Genomic DNA, 13,514 nt, shown 5'->3' with positions numbered 1-13,514 from the left:
ACCATCGGCCTGTCCCTAATTCTAGTATCTTTCTACTCAAAATGTGATGTGTAGACCAGCAGCATTGCTTGTCACCTGGGAGCTTGTTAAAAATGCAGAATCTCAAATACAACCCGAGACCTATTGAAATGGAATCTGCATTTTAACAAGATCCCCAGTTGATTCATATGCCATTTAGAATCTGAAAAGCACTGGTTTAGAACTCACATTTTCCCCCCTGTTTCCTTTCTCATCATTACTTCAAAACCCAAGGGTCCGTGAACCACTGAGGCTGAATTTAGCCCAATTTCAACATATCATGTTCCAGGAGTTCTGGTGTCATTACATACGGCACAATTTTCCGGTGGAAAAGATTTCTGCCTGGTTTTCTGACATTTTTTTCCCTTTACCTTATTTAAAATTCTAAAAAGAAAAGCCTCATTAATGGAGTTCTTTTTAGAATGGGCAGGAGAATCCACCACCTTGAACTTCCAGCAGGAAAGGTATGATAGACACTTAAATAATCATAACTGGGTGGTAACATGTGTATGAAAGCACTTAGCAAATTACAAGGCAGTGTACAAATGTTCCTGATTATAATTCCCAGGCTGTAGGATCACAGAATGAGATCCTTCATGAGCCCATTCAGGGTGAAAATTTTCCTCAGGAATATAATGTGAAACTTAAAGTTTTTTTTTTATTTTTTTAAAGATTTTATTTATTTATTCATGAGAGACATACACACAGAGAGAGAGAGAAGCAGAGAGAGAAGCAGGCTCCCAAGGAGCAGGGAGCCCGATGTAGGACTCGATCCCAGGACCCTGGGATCATGACCTGCGCCAAAGGCAGACGCTTAACCATCTGAGCCACCCAGGTGCCCTAAGGTTTAAATTATTCTCATTTTCTAGACATCTAAGGGGCAAAATTAATGGTTGTGAACCCTGGCTATATACATCAGAATAACTTGGGGGAGCTTCATTTAGGAGCTTTATTTTTAAAAATATGTAAGCCTGGGTTTGGCCCTTGACTCTATTTCTTGAGGTCCTGAGGGTCCAGCCTGGGCCATGGTTTATTTTTGAGCACTCCCAGGTGATTCTAATACACAGTGAGATCGGAGAGCCGCTGAATTGGAAAAGTTGTTATTTCCAGGTTTACGGTAAATGAATGTAAGTGAGCATTTTCTCCATATTTATGATATGGCTCAAGTCTAAATTTTCTAATTTCTAAATCTTAATGATGATCAACCACCGGGAGATAACCCCCCCCCCCCCCCCCGCCCGCGAAATACTAATGGCTGCTGATTCCAAACAGTATTAACTCGGTAATGACAATTTTGTTCCTTCATTCTCTTACCACTTAACATGGGTCGACTTACCTTCATGGAGCCGAGGACTGACCTAGATCCCAACAGCCTATCTGTGTACAGGCTTGTACCCTGGTGTCAGTACCGAATTCTCAAATTCCATAGGGTTTTTAGTCCAGTGACAAGACATTTTGACAACATGGGTTTGAAAGAGTATTGTTGAGGATCTAAGAGACCTAAGTTCTAGGCAATGTTCTTTGCTGGAGTTGTCTGATGTTGGGTCAGTTTCCTGATGTGAAAAATGAGGGCGATGGACCAGTGGTTACTGAATCTGGCTAACCGTAAGATTCACCTGGAGGGTTTTGCAAGACCACTGATTTCAGGGCCCCAGAACTACCCATTGAAACTTTTGGAGCGAATGTGTATGTGTGTGGGGGGAAGAGTGGGAGGCAGTGTTAGAAAGCAGGATTTTTTTTTTTTTTTTTTGGAAAGCAGGATTTTTTTTTTTTTAAGATTTATTTTTTTTTGAGAGAGTGAGACAGAGAGAGTGGGGGGAGAGACAGAGGGACAGAATCTTCAAGCCGACTTTGTGCTGAGCGAGGAACCTAATGCAGGCACAGAGCCTGAAGCGGGGCTCGATCTCAGGATCCTGAGATCATGACCTGAGCCAAAATCACAAGTTGGATGCTTAACCCACTGAGCCACCCAGGTGCCGCTGGAAAGCAGAATTTTTTTAAAAGAATCCTAAAATTGACTGGAAAATTAGCTGTGTTTGTGAGCCATTGGACAGGTTAAGCTCCTAAGTCCGTCTCCACTCTAAGAATCTATGACATTAGACCTAGTTGGTTAAATTCCTATATCAGAAGAAGCTGGTTTGGGCTCAGGGCCTGGCTGAGGGCTGGGTCTGCAGAAGGATAAAACAGGAAACAGAACGGGCACAAGAAGAAGTGTCATCTTTGACCACTACCTGCATGTGTCTCAGGATTTCACTGTTCATATGGCTTCTGCTCAGGTCTTTTTGTCAGAGTCATATTGTTAAATGTCTCATGGCCATCTTCTTACATTACCTTTGAAAACGGTTGAAAAGGTGCTTCTCGGGAATAATGTTCTTAGAGAGAATAATTTTCCTCACTTTTCCTGCCACCCACCTCACCTTGCTACTGCTCCAAGTCTGAGTTTCACTGTGCAGAAGAATCTTTCTGGGATGCTTGTTTAAAATGCAGGTTCCTGGGCACCTGGCTGGCTCAGTGGGTAGAGCCTGTGACTCCTGATCTTGGGGTCATGAGTTCAAGCCCCACGCTGGGCCTAGAGCTTACTTAAAAAAATACAGGTTCCTGGGCCTTTCCCCTGATTCTAATTCAGGACATTTGGTTTGGCCCCAGAAACCTGCATTTTTCATCTGAACTGCTTTCAATCTTCCTGTAAAACTTAGTTTGCAGCCTTTCTCAAGCTTCTTTTATGATAAGAATCTCCTGAGTCCATCAACAAATGAATGGATAAAATGTGATGTAGCTATAAAATGCAATAATCCTCAGCCATAAAAAGAAGTGAAGTATGGAGAACATGCTACAACATGGATGAGCCGTGAAAACATTATACTAAGTGAAAGAAGTCAGATACAAAAGGCCACATCATGTACAATTCCATTAATGCAAAACGTGCAGAATAGGCAAACCCATAGAGATAGGAAGTTGATCAGTGTTTGCCAGGGGTTTGGAGGGAGAGAGGAATGCAGAGTAAGTGCTAATGGATAGGGGTTTCTTTAAGGGCGATGAAATGTTCTCAGAAAGTTGTGATAGTTGCACAACTTTGTGAATATGTTAAAATCATTGAATTGTATACTTTAAAAGGGTGAGTTTTATGGCATGTGAATTATATCTTTAGGAAGAGAAACAGGGGCTCAGTTGATAGAGCACGTGACTCTTGGTCTCCGGGTTGTGAGTTCGAGGCCCATGTTGAGTGTAGAGATTACTTAAAAAAACAAAATCTTTAAAAAATACAAAAACCAACCAACCAAACAAAAAACAACCTGGGCAGATGTTTAAAAAAGCAGATTCCCAAGCCCTAGTCAAGATCCACTGAGTTAGCACCTCTAGGGAAGAACCTAAGAATCTGATTTTAATAAATGCCCCAAGTGATCCTTATCCTAGAGGAAGTTCAGGAGAAGCTCCTTGGAACACTGAAGGCTAGAGTCGTCCTTCTGCACGGACTCTTGATTCTCCATCTGTGGTTGGCAGCCTCTAAGATTGTCCCTATTATCCCTACCTTCTAGTATTCTGCTCCCCTTGAGTGTGGACTGGGCTTGTTGACTCACTTCTAATGAATAGAGTACAACAGAAGTGATGGATATTACTTTTAATATTAGGTTTTTAAAAGATTGTGGCTTCCATCCAAAGAATATATACAAATGGCCAATAACATATGAAAAGACACTGGATGTCACTCATCAGTAGAGAAATGCAAATCAAAACCACCGTGAGATATCACCTCACACCCATCAGGATGGCCACTATAAGACAAAAGAAAACAAAGCAATGGAAAATAATGTGGTGACGATGTGGAAAAATCAGAACACACCTGCACTGTCAGTGGGAATGTAAAACGGTGCAGCTGCTATGAAAAACAGTATGGAGGGTCCTCATGTATTAAAAATAGAAATACCATCTGATCCAACAATCCTACTTTTGAGTATATACCCAAAAGAATTGGAAGCAGGATCTCAAAGAGATATTTGCATACCCATGTTCACTGTAGCACTATTCACAATAGCTAAGGGGTAGAAGCTACTCAAATGCCCATTGACAGATGAATTAATAAAGAAAATGTGGTAGAATGCATATGATGGGATATTATTTGGCCCTAAAAAGGGAGGAAATCCTATTACATACAATAACATGGATGAACTGGAAGACATTATACTTAGTGAAATAACCCAGTCACCAAAAGACAAATACTGTATGGTTCCACTTATGCGAGGCACATAGAATAGTCAAATTCATAGAGACAGAAAGTAGAATGGTGGTTCCCAGGGGTGGAGGAGAATGGGAAGTTGTTCAATGAGTGTAGAGTGCCGATTTTGTAGGATGGAATAGTTCTGGAGATCTCATGCACAATGTGAGTATATTTAACACAATAGAACTGCACACTTAAAAATGGTTAAGATGGGTAAAAAACAATTGTGGGGGTGCCTGGGTGACTCAGTCGGTTAAGCATCTGACTCTTGATTTTTGGCTCAGGTCATGATCTCAGGGTCATGAGATTGAGCCCCATGTCAGGCTCTGCACTGGGCATGGAACCTGCTTGAGATTCTCTATCTCCCTCTCCGTCTGGCCCTCTCTTCCCCAACCCCCACCGCAGGTGTGCTCTTTTTCTCTTTCTCTCTCTCAAAAAAAAAAAAAAAAATTGTGGCTTCTTTTGCAGGCTCTTGTTCTCTCTGATACACCTCCAGCCCATGTTGTGTTTCAGATCCCCAGCTGTCATGTTGGGAGGACACTCAGGCAGTCTATGCAGAGACCCATGAGGTGAGGAGAAGAGATTTGCCAGCAACACCGTGGTGAGCTTGGACGTGAATCTTCTGAGGCCTGCCAGCATGTGAATAAACTTGGAAGTGTAACTTTAACCCCCCAGTTGAATCTTCAGATAAATTGTGGCCCTCACAAACAGCTTGACTGAAGCCTCATGAGAGACTTTGGGGTAGGGGCACTCAGCTGAGCTGCATCTGAATTCTGACACACTGAAGTTGTGACACAATGACAATTCATTGTTTTAAACTGCTAATTTTTGGGGTAATTCGCTATGCAACAATAGATAACTAATACACCATCAAATGTGTTTTGCTCAGTTAGTCAAATTGCCATGTAGACCCTACCAGGGCATGGGCTGCAATCCTATTTTTCAGGATATAAAATTGTATGTATATTTTGGTAAGCCAAATAATGGGTCCCCCAAAATGTCCACATCCTAATCCCTGGAATTTGTGAATATAGTATGTCCCATGGCAAAAGGGACTGCAGATATAATTAACGTTACAAACTTTAGGGGCACTTGGGTGACTCAGTCAGTTAAGCATCTGACTTTGGCTCAGGTCATGATCTCAGGATCCTGGAATCGAGCCCCACATCGGGTTCCCCACTTGGCAAGAAGTCTACTTCTTCCTGTCCTTCTTCCTCTGCCTCTACCCCTCCCTCTGCTTACACTCTCTCTCTCTTAAAAAAAAAAATTACAAACTTTAAAATAGATTATCCTGGATGATCCAAATGGGCCCAATCTAATCGCACAAACCCTTGAAAGTAGAGAACTTTCTCTGGCCAGAGGTAGGAGAGATTTGGCAGAAGTAGAAGTTGGAGAGATTCCAAGTGTGGGAGGGACCCCAGCACTGATGGAGGGCAGTGAGCAATGTGTAAAGCATGAGAATGAATGTGAGCAGCCTGTAGGAGCAAAGACCAGCACCCAGCTGATGGCCAGCAAGGAAATGGGGACCTGAACCCTACAGCTGTAAGGAACTGAATTCAACCAAAACTTGAATGAGCTTGGAAGTGATTCATCCCGAAGTCTCCAAAAAGCAATGCAGTCCTGCTGACACCTTTATTTTGGCCTTGTGAAACCCAGAGCATAGAAACCAATCCAGCCAACTGGGATTTCGGATCTACAGAGGTGGGATAATAAATCTGTATCACTTTCAGTTACCAAGTTTGGGGTAATTTGTTATAGCAGCAATAGAAAATGCACATTATTTATGTGTATATGATATTTATTGGTTTCCAGTCCCTTCCTACCAGGTATCATAGCTAAGCAGATGATGCACAGTGTTATTTATCACTTTCCACTTATCCTGCTGAGGCAGTCATTCACTATCTTAGTGCCTCTCTGTATCGCAGGCTTGAGTGTTCCATGCATTGTTTTTCAAGGCTCTCTGGGAAAGACACTCCTTTTTCGGGAGCCTGGTGTCTGGCTGGGGCAAGACTGCGCGCGTGCTGATTGTCTCTGAGGCTACTGATCAATACTTACCATTAGGACGACAACTCCATGCATCACTAAACTTTGACCTCAGTGCCCCAGAGCAGTCCCAAGATGCCAATTGATGTACAGGCAATATACATATTCCTCAAATGCAATACCCCTTTCATAGACTTCCCTGAATTAAATTTTAGAGGCTTCAGTGATGACAAAGTAATGTTGCTAATGTACCGGCAAGCCCAGAGTATTCAGAAAGGATGCTTGGATAAAAGTAATTGGGTTTATGCTTCTTAAAAAGATCTTTTGGAAAGACACTGTGTTTGGACCATTGAACGGCTGTCCCTGCCTTCTATACAATGGGTGGTATGGGCACAAAGTGTCCCTTAAGCCCACTAAGCACAAACCTAAGAAACCCAAGACCTCAAAACAAGTGGTTGGCTCCCTTTAGAAATCACAAGGGCTAAAAAGGGCCTAAAATAATGTTAATTGCACTTTTTTATCTACAACGTTTGGAATTTTATTTCCCCAGAAGTATGTATTTTTCAGGGAACTCTTCATAATGGTCTCCCATCACATACCATCCTGGTATGCTGAGTCAAAGGAGATGATACTACTGTTTTCCTGGATCTGTTCAAATGAGATCAATTGCCAAACAGTTGTTTGGATTAAAACCAAACGGTTAATTTAATCAGGCTTTCAAGAGGCAGTTATTTTGATTAAAGGAATCATATCTGAGTGGCCTTTGGCAGCTTCTTATCTCCAGTCTGTGGGTCCCACACGTTTAGCTCTTCTGTGGAACCAGGGGGGCATCCATTGCTTGAGTAAAAAGGGGTTTACTGGAAGAGAAGACTCTTGAAATCCCATTGAAAAAAAAAGTATAGCTGAGCCTCATATGGACTGAAAAGCCATTAGGAACCCAAAAGGCTACTCCCTCCATCTCTTTCTCTCATGTCTTTCTAGAGCTACCTGGCTTCCCAACACTGCTTTCCTCTGAAATTCTCTGCTTACTCACTGGTGTGCCCAAGGCTGAGAATTCTAGCAGCCTTGAGGTTACATCACCTTTGGTATTGGACCCACCACCATGATTAATTTCATCCTGAGTCTGAATTCTAAGCTGCTCAACTTTAAATTCCCAGGAAAGAATTTGATGGCTTGGTCTGGTCTGGTGTCTAGCTCTGGTCCAGTCAGCTGTCCCCAGGATGAGTCAGGTGTCACAAGACACACAAGAAGGACTGGCCCCTCCAGGTGATGGATGGAGCAGGGAAGAGGTAAATGATAGATGCCTCCAGAATTTTTTCTGAACTGATAATAGCAGATGCCCCTTTGCCATGTCTTTTCTTACCAACCTGCAAACTCTTTAAAGGTAGAGGATTTTTTTTTCATCTTTATCTTCACCACCATACTTGGGCCAATGCCTCATTGATAGATACTCAATAAGTAAAAAAAAAAAAAAAAAAAAAAACGATAAAGTTGGTCATGCCCACTTGCAGCGGTACATACATGGTTCTTAGCATGCTGGCAAAATCCATGTGAGTGCTGAGGCAAGAAGAAATGAGGTATCACATGGGCTGACCACTCCTGAGTTCTTTCTTTCAGCAATGCTTGGGTTAATAGTAACTATTATGCATTCTCCATTTTCCAAGGGGCAAGCATAATATAAAGTGTTTTATACATCATTATCCCGCTTATCCACTATGATAACCCTGTGAGAAAATTGGGAGTTCAGAGAAGTTAAGTAACTTGCCCAGGGTCACACAGCTCAAAAGTACTGTGGCCAATTCTAAACTGAAATCTAGAGCCCACCCTCCAAAGCCTTGCATTTTCCTTCCACCTCTGTTATGAGAAGTTGGGAATGAGGCTGAGAGATGAAGCTAAAAGGAGAGGTGTTGGCTGGGTCAATGCCAGTTTTGTGAACTAAACAAAATTGTTCCGTGCTAACAGTTTTTGAAAGCTTTTTGAACATGGCCTTGGGCCTTTCATGGTTCTGAGGTTTTCCAACAACTTCTCTTAATTGAGTCTTTCCAAGCTGAGCTGCAGGATTTAAGTAATTCAACAAGAAAAGAGTTCTCAGATTCCTTTTCTCCCTTTAAGCTGGGTGAGAATGTGTCCCCCAGCTTCCTGCTTTTAAACACTGGAAAACATTCTGGGAATCTGAGACCAGACCTGGGTCAGTGCTGCCATTTTTTTATTGTGCTTTGCAGAGCGAGGGCTGAAATCCAGGCTGCCTTCTACTCACTACGTCTTGTACCCTGGCGCCAGGTTGTATTGTTCAGAGGAAGAGGTGCCATGTTCTAATTCACATCTTAGGGCACCCTATATAGGTGCACTGTGGGCTAGGGGAGGGTCAGATGGGCATAACATTGTTTCAGATTCCCTCTGCTTTAAGTTTTGATTGTGACTTGTGATAATGCCATTTCTGGATCATAGCTCTAGTGTCTGGCAAGAGGAATCCAAATTCTGTTAGTCATTTTCAAGGGAGAGAGGGGTTGACATTAGTGCCTGGAACTGGGTTTCCAACTGTTGGTAGATGGGTGGGGTCTTCTCCCTGCCATTTCATGCCACTGCTTAGCTGGTCTCCCAATTCTGTACACACAGCCCCTCACCCAAGCCACAGGGGACAATCTTAGCAGTCTTGGGAATAATGGGGAAAAAAGCGGAACTTGGTTAGCAAAATGACTTGGTCGAGACCCAATCTAGAGCAGGCCTGTATTAACCCTAAGAAAGGCTGGTTTGCCTTAGGGTTCTGGCTTTCTGAAAAAACACAAAGCCCCTTTACCCAACCCCCAGGGCACGATAGACCTAGCTAAGGGGTTATATAGTATTTATGGCCTCTTTGCTTTTATTTGTGGTACTGTTAGAATGCCTTTCCAACATGCTGCCATGATTTAAATTATGTATGTGTGCTCATCCTGAAATATACGCACTTTGGAATGTATTTGGAACAGAAATAGGATTTTAAAGAAACAGAAAGATTGTGGGTTTCAAGAACCTCCTCCTCCTGCCCCTACCCTGGCTTCACTCAGTCCCTGGAGCTGTGTATTCATGGCAGTACCGAGGGAGTCCCCAGGTGGTAAAGTGTCATGGTTATAGATGATCAGTGTGGAGGGACAGATCTGGGTAGGTCCAATCTCATCTTGGCCACTCATTAGCTGTATTACCCTAAGCAAATTGCTTAAACGCTCAAGCCTCCTTTTCTTCATCTATAAAACAGAGATGATAAAAGTTCCTTCTCCATGACTTCTCTGTGAGGCTCAGTGAAATAATGCCCCTGGAATGCTGAGGCCAGAGCCGAAAAGAGTTAGCCCCATAAGCTCAACTTCTCTCATCTCAAGACATGAACCTGAATTCCAGTTGAGAAGCTGTTGAGCGCCCAAGAGTTTCTGTCTTCTTTTGTTGGAGGTCCCCCTTTCCTCATATGAATGCCCTCAGAGTATGATCCTAGTCCCCCAAACTTCCTCTGCAACACTGTTCCCACCAGGAAGAAGTTCTGGTTCCCATGACGTGCACCTAGCCTGTGAGCACGCCGTCCCACTTCTGTCCCCCTGTCCCGCAGGTGCCGGGTGAGACCAGGGAGCTTGTTAACGAGGGTGCAAAGCTGGAAGGAATGGGCTGTCTGCTGGATGTGCTTTAGTTGCAACGTTGTGTGGAGAAATGAAATGCTGAAATCTCAGGACACTGGTAAAGAGGAAAAGCTCATGGCCTCACATTTTCCATTCTCACATACAATTGCTTCCATCTCCAGGGTGTAACAAAGCCTCCCAGTGGCTTCTTTTTATCAGAGGCAGTGGTAGGGGGTCCTCAGCATGTGTGCTGACTTTGGGATGAGGCAGTCCTGGGTCGGCTGCTACCAGCTGAGGGACTTCAGACAAGTCATTGAACCTCCACACACCTCAGTTTTCTCCTCTATACAATGGACATATTAGTAGCATCTATCCATCTCACTTGTGTTTTGAAGATTGAGAAAATGAATATAAAATGCCTGGCACAGAGTAAGCCCTCAATAAGTGTACTTCATTGCTAGCACCATCCTCACGATTATTACCTACATCCTGATATTGCTGAGTATAGAAGATCTGCAGGGCCATCAGCCTCCTGCCCAAAGTTGGTAGTCAGTAAGTGGTGGATATTATTATAATGTCTCAGCCGTGGATATTAACTAGAAAAGCTAATCATTCTTTTCAAAGCACCCCAAGGGCTTGTCCCATTCCGTAAGGTCTCTGCGTTCCCCTCACCCTATGAAAAGATGGTTTCCTACGGCAGACACTACGGGTTGTCACCCCAACTGCCAGATCCCCTTCTTCCTTGTGAGCAGAACACCATTTCTATGCAAGCAGGCTTCAACCATGAGGAATCCTGATTGGTGCAAGCCACTTATGGCAGTCCCATTTACCTTCATCTTAACTGGTCTAAGAGAAGGCCTGTGATAAGACATAAGGGAAAGTCTCCCAGTGAAAGGAGAGAGTGTGAGGTGAGCCTCATTTTGGTCCCTGGCATCTTCCTTCCTGCTTTAGGTACTGTCATGTGAGGATGTGAGGCATGGAGCAGCAGCTGCCATTTTGTGACCATGTGGTTACCAGCATGAGTCTGACAGAGCAAAAAAAAAAAAAAAAAAAAATAGAAAGAGTCGAGATTCTTAGACACTGTTAAGCTGCCAAGTCGACTCTGAAGCTGCTTGCCTCCACACTTCCTTTTTGGTACACAATAACTGTTCTTATGATTTGGCCTATTGTTGATCTGGTTTTCTGCTTAATCAATTTACTCCTTTTCTGTTTGCCAAGTCTGCAGAATGTCTGCTATTCAAATTCTGCCCGGATATAAAGACATTCAGTTCCCATTTTCTTCCTCTACATTTGGGTAATCGAGTGTTTTTAAATAAATTCCATGCTCACCATTGTAGTGAAACTGCTCTTGAAAAGGTCACCAGTGACCTCTTGATTGACATGTCCAATGGCTTCATCTAATTTTCCATCCTGCTTAACCTCCGCTGCATTGGACCGCTTGACCTCTTTCTTATTCTCCAAGTGAGGCCCTCCCTTGGTGGGTGTCGTTGCTCTTTCTATGTCTCTGGTCTGTCCTCTGTGGTTCCTTCTTTTTTTGCCCCTCAACTCTGCATGAACCCCAACATTCTGCCCTTTGTCTTCTCATCTTTCACCAGGTACTGTCCCTGAGTGCCTTCTCCACGTTTAAGACTCCAGTTACCACTCGTGGGCCCTCGTGATTCCCACATCCATGTCTCCAGTGCCTGTCTTTCCTCAGCACCAGATGTGCTTTTCTCACTGTGAACAGGATGTGTCCACTTGGATGTCCCCACAGGACCATCAACACCATATTTGTAAACTGAACTGTGTCCCCTACAAATTACTTCTCCTCTGTCACACACCTCACCACTCACACTAGTCCTCAGTTAGAAACCTCAGAGTCATCCTAAGCAATTCCTTCTTTCCCAACACCCAATTAATCATCAAGAATAAAAATGTCTCTATTCTCAGGCGTCTATGGCAGCTTCCCCATGCTCCCTGCCATGGCCTCCAGTCATTGTTTCTGTCTTGCAGAAGTTTCTCACGTGCCTCCAATCTGCCCCCCACACCCCGCCACCTTCTGTAATCATCTGCATTGCTGTTAGAGTGGATTTTCTGAAATCAAATGGAATCATGTCGCTGAATTTAAAATTCTCCAAAGGGGTAGATGTGTGTGAAAGGGGGCAGGGTGGGGAGATTGTATTAGCCATCACGCCCTCCAGATCAAGTCCATACTTCCTCACATGGCACAGAAGACCTTCTAGTTGCTCTGGGAACAGACAGGATTTTGTGTTTTATCTCCTACCAACTCCCCTCCACCTTCCCTGTCTTCTCAGCTGGAGCTCCTGGGGTTGAGTCTTTCTCGTCATTATTTCAAACTCTGCTTGGATGCTGGACTGCTCTTCCCCAAATCAAACTGCACTTCTCCAAAGCATTCCCTGAGCCTAGGACCAGGCCAGAGTTTTTCAGTCTTGGCACTACTGACATTTCGGGTTGCATAATACTCTGTTGGCTAATTCTCAACAACAGGCTGTTGGAGTCTGTTGTAGGATGGGCATTGGAGGATGTTTGGCAGCATGCTGGCCTCTACCTGCTGGATGCGAGCAGCACCCACCTCCCCCAGTTTCCACAACCAAAATGTGTCCAGATACTGTGAAATTTTCCATGGAGGACAAATTGCCCCCTCTCCCGGTTGCAAGCCATTGAACTAAACCAAGTCCCCTTCTTATCATCCTGTAGTCTCCTGTCCTTCTCTGATCATAACACCCATGGCACAGTTTTGAAGTGACTTGTCTGATAGTCTCATCTGTTCCAACAGAATGTTATCCCCAAGAGGGCATCACCCAGGGCATCATCACCAGCACCCAACTAGGCATGTAGTCTAGCTTCATGGAAGAGTGAGCTCCCTGATGGGAGCGACCTTGTCTGTCCTCTGCATGGTGCCCAGTATGGTGCTGGCACATATAGGGCTCAATAAACATTTGTTGAATGAAGGAATGATTCAATCATTCCATTCAAATGCTTCTTTCTCTGTGAAACTTCTACTAGTATCCCAGTCAAGTTTAGAGTCTTTTTCTCTCTTAACCCCATAGTATTTTATGCATGCCCCTGTCCCCCAGCACTTACTGCGTTGGACATTATAATCAGTTTGGTAATACATGTTTGTGGAAATGAAATCATGTTCTCTAGGGGCACCTGGGTGGCTCTGTTGGTTAAACATCTGCCTTCGGCTCAGGTCATGATCTCAGGGTCGTGAGATGGAGCCCTGCATCAGGCTCTATACTCAGCACAGAGTCTGCTTAAGATTCTCTCCCTCTTTGGGGTGCCTGGGTGGCTCAGTTGGTTAAGTGTCTGCCTTCGGCTCAGGTCCTGGGAGCGAGCCCCACGTCGGGCTCCCTGCTCGGCGGGAAGCCTGCTTCTTCCTCTCCCTCTGCCCTCTCCCATGCTCTTGCTCCTACTCTCTCTCTCTTTCAAATAAATAAATAAAATCTTAAAAAAAAGATTCTTTTCTTCTCCCTCTGCCCTTCCCTGCCCTGCTCGCACACAGTCTCTCTCTCTCTAAAATCATCATCATCATCATCATCATAATCATGTTCTCTGTATCTTCAGGTCTCTCTCTTGAAACAGAAAAACTAGGTCCATTCCTGTGCCCAGGAAGGTCATGATCTACCTTTTCCTTAAACTACTACACCTGTTCTGCTCCTGGCTGTTCTCAGCTGCACCCACCACACACGCACTCATCCATCTTCCTTAGCCGA

This window comes from Zalophus californianus, chromosome 1 (assembly GCF_009762305.2).
Source record: "Zalophus californianus isolate mZalCal1 chromosome 1, mZalCal1.pri.v2, whole genome shotgun sequence".
Classification (NCBI taxonomy): Eukaryota; Metazoa; Chordata; class Mammalia; order Carnivora; family Otariidae; genus Zalophus; species Zalophus californianus.
Note: the sequence above shows the minus strand (reverse complement) of the source record.